Source organism: Carlito syrichta, unplaced genomic scaffold (genome assembly GCF_000164805.1).
Source record: "Carlito syrichta isolate Samal-C Ts95f unplaced genomic scaffold, Tarsius_syrichta-2.0.1 Scaffold301640, whole genome shotgun sequence".
NCBI classification, from domain to species: domain Eukaryota; kingdom Metazoa; phylum Chordata; class Mammalia; order Primates; family Tarsiidae; genus Carlito; species Carlito syrichta.
Window position 1 is genome coordinate 248865 of NW_007245736.1, and position 11208 is coordinate 260072.

An 11208-nucleotide genomic window follows, 5' to 3' on the forward strand; every position below is an offset into this window, starting at 1 on the left:
GGTATGACTGCCGTGACTTCCTGGTTGACCGCCTGCAAATGTCTTGGAGACCCTGTGACACAGAGACCCACTAATGATCACTCACATTATCACTGCCCCTAGAGAAGGGTGTGATAAGGATCCCAGTGCTTCTGTATATTCCTGAATAACATTCCTTAGAGCTAGTGGAGGATGCACTTCCCCTTATTTCCTGTGCATTCCCAGTGGGCAGCACCGGCTTTAATGTTTAACTTCCCTATAGACAGCATCCAATTTACTGGAAGATCCAATCCCCATCTGCTCCCTGCTCTGAGTGGGTCACAAGTCCTGCGATCTACATAACTTTCGTAATCACAAGTTTTTGTGATTTGCATAACTTTTGCCTAATGCATGATGTCTTAGGTCTTGTAAACTCCCTTTACCCTAGGCAAGCTTGATTTCTGCTTCTGCCGGTCCCCACTGACAAAAGCCATGAGACACCTCTGATGCCTGGCACCAGGAAGTCTGAACAGAAGACCCTGAGAGGAGTCCTGGTCACCATGCACCAAGTATACAATGGGTTGATCCTGGTAATGCTTGAGAAGTCTGGGTTTCTAAAAAAGACAAATTACAATAGGCTGGTACCTGTCATGCTTAAGGAGTCTGTGTTTCTGAAAAGACAAAGTCGGCAAAGTTAATTTTTATCTAAAGCATGCATTTCTTTAAAACATAGCTTCTACTTTCTCATCATTGAATTAAGGTTTAAGAACAAGATGAAAAATGACTTTCTGCTCTCTCTGTCCTTTCACTTAGTTTAGCTCCCACTAAGTGAGAACGTGCAGTGTTTGGTTTTCTGTTCCTGAGTTAGTTCTCTTACAGGACGATGCTCTCTAATTCCATCCAAATTGCCGCAAAATACTTTATTTCATTCTTTTTGATGGCTGATTCGTTTCTTAATAGTACCACATTGGGGACTAAGTTTCAACACATGAATGTTGAAGGGATATAAACATTTAAACCATGGCAGTCAAGAGTTCCAGGTGACTGCTTTAGTCAACCATCTAGATGTTGTAATTAGCTTGTCTGCCCTTTTTGTGTGGGAGTAACATGGTGGAAACTGGGATGGCGGTAAGACATTTAAAAAGTTTAATCGAAATGATACTGACTTCGGTATTACTTGTGGGCTCATAGTTAAATGTCCCACTTAATTCATTGTTAGGAGAGACTGTCTTCTGCAGAGAGGGAGCTTACCATGGAATTTAGGATGAGAACAGGCTCTGGGGTCAAGCTGTGCCTGGCTTTCGAGTCTTGCTCTCCCTTCCAACTAGTTTGGTATCCTGGGTAAGGTGACTAGATCTATGTAAGCCTTGATTTCATCATCTGAAAAATGGAAATAATAATTCACAGTGATTCTATGAAATTTAATGAACTAATACTGTCCACAAGACTCACTTAGCACCCATTGGACTCCAAGTTCTTGATCACATAGCTATAATTATACTCATTGCTGAAACATACCAAATGTGTCTGTTACCTCTTCACATTTCTGCCACAAAAGTAGGGGTTACAGGGCTTCGATCGTCCTACTGGGGCCCCCAAATCTCTGCTCTTCTGTTTATAGCTATGTTGCAAACTAGTTTAACACCACCACTTTTTACTTTAATGCCAATGTAAATCTGAAAATGTTTCACCGAATTCTCCTTAAATAAGTGCATTTCTCTCTTTTATTTATTTAGCAAATATTTATTGAATACCTATTATATGCCAGGCCCTGTGCTAGGTGCTGGGGCTAAAACAATGAATAAGATAGAAACGGCTCCTGGCTGAGTGCGGGGGCTCACGCCTGTAATCCCAGCACTTTGGGAGACCAAGGTGGGAGAATCTCTTGAGCCTAGGAGTTTGAGACCAGCCTGCATAACATAGCGAGACCTTGTCTCTACATAAAATTTTTAAAAAATTAGCCAGGGCTAGTAGCACACACCTGTAGTCCCAGCTACTGGGGTTGCTGAGGCAGAAAGATCACCTGAACCCAGGAGGTCGAGGCTGCAGTAAGCCGTGATCATGCCACTACACTCTAGCCTGGGTGACAGAGACTCTGACTCAAAAAAAGAAGAAGATAGAAACAACTCCTATTCCTACTCTCAAAGATTAGAGTGTAGCTGGGGGGTGGGGAAAACTCACCAGTATGCAGGCAATTTCAAAGCTATGTTTATTCCTGCTGTGGCAGGAATGGCGTGCCATGCGAGCGTCTTGCTAGAGCACCTACCAGGTTTGGGAGAGTCATCTTTGCAAGGGAAGTGGAAACATTTTTAGAACCATCTAGGAGTTGGAGGTCTATTCTGGGACACTTCTCACTCTGCGGGAGCTGCCCTTAAGCGTTAGAATTCATTCCCTCACTTCTTCATTGTATTCATTCACTCGTCGAGTGAATGTGCCAAGCGCTTTGGAAAATCATGATGAGCAGAATGGACAAGGTGCCTTTCTTTGATAGAGCTTACAGGCTCGTGGCAGGGATGGGAGAATGTAGAACTAAACAGACAGATTGCACAGGATGGAGAAGTGAAGTGAAGGCAGCTGGGAGATTATTTCAGCAGGAGGACTTCACCCACTCGGGCAGGAGTTCGGGTCTCAGACGTGTCCCTGGGAGAGTGATGTCTGAGCTGAGACGTGAAACAGAGAAGGAAGGAGGGATGTTCTGGCAGAGGCTCAGCACCGTATGTGTGAGAGTCTTGCAGTGTGGGCGAGCCTGGCCCTTGGCAGGATGGAGAGGAGGCCTGATTGGCCGGAGGGCACAGTGGGGGCAGGGCAGGAGGCTGGACTTGGCCTGGGTGCCGCCCTGGCTGGAGGGGACCTCCCTGCTCCTCCCAGCCTTTTAGGTCAGGTAACTTGGAACCTGACATCCGTCCTCACTTCTAATCAATCGCCCAGGCCCACGGTTTTCAGTGTGGTGGGGAGTAAGTGAGGCTGACTCCAATCATGTAGGATTGGTTTTCGTGAATGCTGTGATGTGTTGCCTTTCTCTCTCTTCGGGAATGAAGGATTTATTTCCCTAACTGCTGGGAGGGAGACTCATTGGTCAGAGGCTCTCAGCTTTTGGCTCTTTTGGGGGAAGAGAGCCCTCTCCCCCGCTGTCCAGGTGTCCCACATCCAGTGACTAACTGGTAGAGGAGTCATGATCACCTCACTCTAAATTGGGGCAACTCTGAAGGGTCCTCTCGGTTTCAGGGCTTCCTGGATGGGTGGGCTGAGGGCTTCCTTGGGACGGCATTGTTGTTACAGGGATGCCTTCTTCCCCTCGCTTCCAGGCAATGATCCCAAGAGCCCTCCTTAACAGATGTCCTACCTGAAAGTTTGTTTTCCTAAGAACCTACTGGGAGACCCTTAACTTTCAACTCCAATGAGCACAGAGTACAGATACATGAACAACAACCTAATAAAGGTAGAATGATTCCCAGGAAAGCAAGAATTTGACTGTAACCAGACAGAATACATCAACTAAGAGAGTGGTTCAGCCAAAAACAGAGAGAACAAAGAGGGTCATAGGGATCTCCCCACCTGAAGTATTTTCTAAGGGAGAGGAAGCCTCAGCCAACTGAATTCAGGTCTGATTCACAGGTCATTCCTGTCACGAAAGGACACACTGATAAGCTGTCATCATGAGGGACTGTTATGCTGCATCTCACTAAACTGATTTCATGTTCACCAATGTAATGCAGGAACCCCAAATCTGAGGGACCTGTGTGTAGTGTTTAAGTATTCCAAAGAAGTCATCCAGAGGTCCAGCAGGGAAAGACATTGGTTTATTAGAACTTATGGGAGGCACTGATGGCGGCAGGTTGGTGAAGAATATGTACTTTGGGGCATTACGGTAAATCCCCTACATATGAACCTTCAACTTGCAAACTTTAAAAGATGTGAATGTGTGCTTGCATGTCCAATCACATAAGCTAATTCACGTGTCTGATGTACATTGTCACATGCATGCATCCTTTACAAGTGGTTGTGCTTTACCATACTGTTTGGTTTTTTTAATGTATTACTTGTGTGACAAGTATTATAAACCCATTATGGTGCAGTACTTATAAGGCTGATTGTGTTAGTTGAGTACCGAGGCTAACTTTGACGGACAAATTGGACTTATGAATGTGTTCTTGAAACAGAACTCGTTCAGATGTTGGGGACTTACTGTATAGCAAGCAGCTTTATAATAAAAACAATCAAGTTTATGTTTCATATTCTATAGGTGCTTATAATTACATTGATTAAGACTGACGACTATATTTATCAACTTTGCTTGGTCATCTGCACCCCATGACTCCTTATTGGGAATATGCATACTCTTTAGAGACCAGCCTTGGCCAGAGGCCACTCCCTGAGGGAAGGGAGGTCATACCTCATGTCCAGACAACACCCCACAGCCAACCACCCTTCTGATTATGGGTTGACTTCCTCCATAGGTCAGCCCACGGAAAGAACAGGGTGTTTTGTACAATTCATGTGGCAGATCTAATTTCATTAGATACTAATCCTTTGGGATTCTGGGGTTATGCATCATGTTATTCCTATTGTACCCCTAAAATGGACCTAGGTAGGAAATTAGCTCTCTGACTCAAAGAATGTGACTTCTTTGTAGACAGCCTGCTGGCCTTGACCTGAATTTTTTTTTTCCTTTAAAAGTCTGCACCCATATTTCTTGGTTCTGTTTGGACTGATTTAACCTTTGCATTATAGACTTGAAATTCACTGGGCTGGCTTTTTTAGACATATAAATTAAAGGTATTTTAAGTATTGTTTATGTTCAGAGGATGTGGCTGTCATCATCTAATAGATCTTTTCTATTTTTTTTTTCTAAGAGACAGTATATCAGAGTGATGATGGTGAGGGCAAGGGTTAGGTGAGCTGGGTTTGAATTCAGCTGGGTTTGAATTCCGGATTGCCATTGAGTAGCCGTGTGGCTTGGGATGGCTACCCTCTGGTCTGTGCTTTAACATCCTCACCAGGCTGATGTGAGGAAATGTAAGTAAAGTGCTCAGAGTCATGTGGGCCAGAGGGAAGTGCTCAGTAAGCGAAAGCTTATTAGTACAGAAAGAAAGGCATGATAATCACTCTCAAGGTGGTTGGTTCCTCCGTGCCACAGAAGCTCTGCGTCAGGGGTCTTGGATGTCTTTTAAGTGTTAAAACAGATAAAACGTTGATGCTCTTATCCCAAATAGATTTTCAATTTCTCTTATTATGAGAAGTGGTAAAGCAGATTTCTTAATCCGTCCCCACGTCTGAGAGTCAGGCCTGACGGAAGGGCTGGAGCGTTCGTGGGTAGTGGGCTCGTCCGCGCCAGCAGCTGGGAGAACTCTCCAGCAAATGTGCAAACGTGGTAAGTTTGTGGCATGTCACATCGTTTTCCCTCTCCATCTCCTCCCAATTGCATTTTTAAAAGTAATGCTGTTAATTTTCATGAGCATTTAAAGCCCAAATTGGATCTCATATTGTAAACACTGCAGAAGCTGAGAAAGATCTCGTTAACAAAAGCAAATTACTAAACTCCCACAAATCCGAATCAGGCCCACAGAATTCAGACTTAGATCAAGTGCATGCCCACGGAATTCATCCCGGCTCTATTTTTGCAGGATTGAAGTCAATGCAGGCACGCTAGGCTGCCAGCAGCTTGGTGTCCATGGCACCTAATTGCAGCTGCCTTTAAACCTTGAGCAGGCCAACGGAAGCATGATGATCTCAGGGCTAATTTGTCTTTTATGTATTTCTATGGTGTGATATATAATCCCTTGCTGAAAAGGGTCCTTGTGGGTGTCAGCCTCTGCTCCTTGCTGTAATAGAAAAAAGAACTGGTAAATAGGTGCTTTTTTATTGTATATATGTGAGGGGGGGACTCAAAAAAAGAAACATACTTATCTTTTGGAGGGCAGGCCCCCACTAGGTAAGTGTTCCAGGAACCCATTGGCATCAGTGTACCAGTGAGTGTTGTTGTGAGAGGTTGCATTCGGCGTCGGTTAATTTTTTTTGGAGATTCCTTCAAGGCGTTTGCCCATTTCATGATGGGTGATTTATGAGCGCGCCCGCCCACACTGTTCTGCGTGTTCAACAGTTTTTGCCCCAAAATGACTTGACCCCCTGTGCCCTACCCTCCCTATTCACCTGATCTCACTCCGAGAGACATTATTTTTTGTTTCCCTGGATGAAAAAGTCTTCCAAGGGTAACATTATGCCGATGTGGAAGAGGTGAAACAAAAAGCAGCAGAAGCACTCAAAGCCATCAACATGGGTGAGTTCAAAACCAGTTTTGAACAGTGGAGAAAGCATCTTGGTAGGTGTACTGGGTCAAACGGGAAGTACTTTGAAGGTGACTGAAGAATAAAGAATCATAATAAAAACACCATTTAAAAATAAATCCATTCTGGGTTCTTTTGGGTCCCTCTTGTGTATCTTTTGTTCTGTTTACTGTGGGCCAAGGGTTGGGCCCACTCCTGTTAAGACAGTGAGGGGCACATTCAACCCGTAGATGATTCTGGATTGGCTTTATTCCGTGATTGGACTCAATAGTATGTGAAGATGCTCCTGCAACCTCAGGACACTGTAACGACAGTCTCAAGTAGTCAGAGAGCTGTTTCCTGCCTTGCATCTCAAGTCCTCCTTTCCTGTTCACTCTTGAGGTAGCCGAGTGCCTCAAATAGGGTGGAGTAGAGAGATCTGAAAAGGCAATTGCGCTATCTTGAGACACAGGAGCTGGGGACGGTATTAGGTTAAAAATCCCACTAGAGGCCTCCAAAATGTTAGGTCAGACCTGCTGGGGGTCTGATCTGTGATCCAGTGCCATGTGAAAGGGGCAAAGAATTGCACAGATGTTAGATGTGAAAATATAGTTTATTTAGAAAGTAAATGCTAGAGAGAGAGAGAGAGAGAGAGAGACCTCCCCAAGGTAGGGGAGGGGACTAAAGATAGGAAACAAGGCAGCCACAGCTCAAAGAGTCCTGTGGACACACCAGAGTTTAACAAAGCAATGGTGATGCGGATTATTCAGGTCAGGCTTCAAGAATGTCAGCTTAATGGATGGCCAGTCAAGTCCCAGAGACGGTCGTTGAGGGGCTGGTAATTGTAGCCCCTGGAGTGTTGGCTCTAATGGGCTGGCAAACCAAGCCCTGAGAGTGTTGCTGGTTTGATGGGCTGGCAAGCCTAGCCCCCTAGATGTCTCAGCTTCAGCATCTCACCTTCTTCTGGCAGCTCTCCTGGTTCAGCCGGCTCCGTGGGCTGACAAGTCAGCCTCTGGGGTGCACGGCTCTTTGACTCCAACGACGTTCTGCAGCTCTTCAGGTCGCAGCTCTTCAGGGTCGAGCTTTTTATCTCATGCCCAGGAAGAATGAGGGACACGGATGACTGGAAAGTGAGAAAGCAGGATTTATTGAGAGGACACAGGAGCTCCCACGGTGGGAGGCGACCCCAAGGGGTTGCCTGTCTGGGGCCGAAAACCGGGTGCTTATACAGCCCTATGTCCAAGCCGATTGGCTAGCACTAGCGGTGAGCTATAGCTCTTCTGGTTGGTCAGTATTAAGGTAGGGACCTAATGGTGAGCTGATTGGTTGCTTTTCAATCCCAGCAGTGAATACTTCAGTTTTAGCTTGAGAGGCTCACAGGAAGTTTGCTTATGAACAAACGCTGAGCCTAAGAGGCCTGCCGGGAGTTTGCTGCATTGTTACCAGAGGACCCGCCTGTCTGTCCGTCTAGCCATTCTCTAGCTATCTCCTGTCTCAATGGCAAATGGCTGCTTCCAGTTGAATCCTTTTAAACTTTCCCTGTGATGGGGACAGGTCATTAAGGTGATTGGTCTGCTCCCCATCACCACAAAGGGCAGGTAAGCACAGGTACTGACGTCAGGTAATGGACAGCAGGCAGAGGGGTGGGCCAGTCACATGACTGCTGCCATGGTGAGGGGTCTGTACCATGAAGGTTATGAAGGTCAGATTAGGTTAATTTAGGTCTTATGGGTGGAGGCAAATACTTGAAATAGAAAAGCTAGTTAGCACAAAACAAGCTGGGGAAGGGGTTGTAAAACAGTTATCAATAGCTACCCCTGAGAAACCTGTTCTGTGCTTGCCTAGTGATTAGAGGGTAAAGTGAACTTCTAGACAAACATAACAAAGCGAAGCAATGTCAACATGGCTGCTCTTTGGGTATATTAACTCCATCTTATGTCCTTTCAACGGTGAAGAATCAGTTTGTCTGTGTCTGGATATATTAGAAGCTCTCCGCTTAAGTGAAAACACGTGGCGGGTGATAGGGCAAACCCTGCTCTAAAGATTTCAGGTATGCATTAAAGATTGGGCAGATGGTCGGGCATGGTGACCCATGCCTGTCATCCCAGCACGGTGGGAGGCTGAGGCAGGTGGGTTGCTTGAGCCCAGGAGTTCGAGACAAGCCCGAGCAACACAACAGACCTCATCTCCACAAAAAAAAAAAAAAAAATTAAAAATTAAAAATTATCCGGGCTTGGTGGTGTGCGCCTGTAGTCCCAGCTACTCGGGAGGCTGAGGTGAAAGGACTGCCTGAACCCAGAAGGTCGAGGCTGCCGTGAAGTGTGATTGTCGTGACCGTGCCACTGCACTCCAGCCTGGGTGACAGAGACCCTGACTCCGAAACGGGCAGGATTCCTTGACTTTACAATCTGTTTCCTTTTCTACTCCCCTCCCCCACCTCCTTGGGCTGTTTGCAGATTTGAAGGACTGAGGGACTGGGGGGCTCCCATTAGGAAAAGTGGGGAGACCTCAGCCAGGCGCTATGGTTGGGTGTAGCGCGGGGAACACAGCCGTTTTTGAGTAAGGCCTCTCTCTCCACCCGTCTGCCAGGGCAACCCCAGAGGCGGCACAGTCTTGCAGAACCATGGTCTGAGGCCTCCGTGCGCCTCATCTGGCTTCTTCCAAGAGGCAGGACACATCCCCAGGTCTGGCCGCTCTGTCCCCGTCGGCTTTCTTTACCTCTCTCCAGGCCGCTTTGCACAGATGCCTTCTCCTGCTCCGAAATCCATTTGCAGACCTCGTTCCTCCGTGCTTTCTTCCCGGCCTCCCTACCTCCATCCCGTTTCCTTTCTTTTCGGATCATGACATCACCCAGGCAGACAAACAGCCGCGTGTAAGCGATCATGCCAGTAAATAGGACAGTCCGTGGAAAAGGTCAGCCACTCTGGAGAAAATAATGGGTGAAGCGTCAAGGAGGAGGTGAGCCTCGGGCTTCTTTTAATAAACTGGGAGGGAGGAGGCTGGCTGGAGGGAGGAGGACCACCACCCTGTGTTGATGAACACGGCCCAGGGACAGGGGGTTCAGGTCCCAAAGGTTTGGGGTTGCATTAGGTTAAAATTCCTGATGGAGCCTCCAAGATGTTAGGTAGGGTCTGCGATCCGGTGCCATGTGAAAGATGCAAAGAATTGCACAAAAGTTAGATTGGAAAATATAGTTTATTTAGAAAGTAAAACCTCAAGGTAGGGGAGGTGGCCAAAGGTAGGAAACATGGTGGCCATGGCGATCGTAGCTCAAAAAGCCACGTGGACACACCAGAATTTAACAAAGCAATGGCTAGAAAGTAAATAAGGAACCAGGCTCGGTGGCTCAACCTGTAATCCCAGCGCTTTGGGAGGCTGAGGTGAGTGGATTGCCTGAGCCCGCGGGTTCGAGACCCTCCTGGGCAGCGAGACCTCATCTCTACAATAAATCAAAAAATCAGCCGGGCGTGGTAGTGCACGCCTGTAGTTCCGGCTACTTGGAAGGCTGAGGCAGAAGGATCACCAGAGCCCAGCAGGCTGAGGCTGCGGTGGCCGGGAGTGGTCACTGCACTCCAGTCTGGGCGACAGAGTGAGACTCCAACTCCAAAAAAAAAAAAAAAAAAAAACTAGCCGGGTGTGGTAGTGCGCACCTGTAGTTCCAGCTATTTGGAAGGCTGAGGCAGAAGGATCGCCGGAGCCCAGCAGGTCGAGGCTGCAGTGGCTGGGAGCAGCCACTGCACTCCAGTCTGGGTGACAGAGTGACTCCAACTAAAAAAAAAAAAAAAAAAAAAAAAGTAAATAAGGAAGAGAGAGAGAGAGAGACAGAGAGAGAGAGAGAGAGAGAAGAGAATTGTCTCCCCCAAGGTAGAGGAGGGGGATCAAAGCTTGGGAAAACATGGCCTGGCCGTTTGAGCACATGGCCTGGCCAGTGCTTAGCAAAGCAATGGCCAAGGGCTGCTTGAAGTTGAATGCCTTTTAAACTTTCCCTTTGGTGTGGGGCATGTTGTCAAGGTGATTGGGGTGGTGGTCTGCTCCACACCACGCCATCATGAAGTGAACAGGTGAGCACAGATACTGATGTCAAGTGATGGACGGCAGGCAGATGGGTGGGTCAGTCACATGATTGTTGCCTTGTTGATGGGGTCTGTGTCACAAAGTCTCTAAGGGCCGATTAGGATAACTTGTTTACAAAACAAGCTGGGGAGGGGGTTGTAAGACAATTATCGCTAGCTATCTCTGAGAAACCGGTTCTGCCCTTCATTTGGAGGATAAATTAAAGTGAACTGCTAGAAAAACATGGCAAAGCTAGCATGTTAAAATGGCTGCTCCATCTTCTGTCCTTTCAAGTTGTATCCTGGCTTCCACATTCATTGAGCTCTGTGGCCTTGGGATGATCACCACAGAGCTCTGAGACTCAGGCTTCCTATCTGTTAAATAGGCATCTTCACTGTCTTTAGGGGAATGACAGCTGATGGATTAGCATGATAATTTGGGAGGCAATGCTGGGCACTATGATAGGCACCAGAGTGAATCAGACTTGGGCCTGCCTTCCAGGAGCTTATGGGAGAGAGAGACAGACAAGTTGACAAGCTTATAAGTATAGCTGACCCATGCCGTGAAGGGTGCAAGAGGATACAGGGTCTGGAGTGGCAGTTTTCACAGGGTGGTCAGAGAATGTGTGGGTGTCTGTGTAGCACTGACAGTGCCTGGCACAGAGTAAAATGAGCTTTTTGTAGTTTCCTTTTTTTCTTTTTAAGTCAGGGTCTCACTCTGTTGCCCAGGCTGGAGCGCAGTGGCATGATCACGGCCACCACACACTGCAGCCTCGACCTCCTGGGCACAGGTGATCCTTCCGCTTCAGCCTTCCGGGTAGCTGAGTTTTTGAATTTTTTGGTCGGGACAGGATCTTGCTATGTTGCCCAGACTGGTCTTGACCTCCTGGCCTCAAGCGCTCCTCCTGCCTCGGCCTCCCAAAGTGCTAGGATTA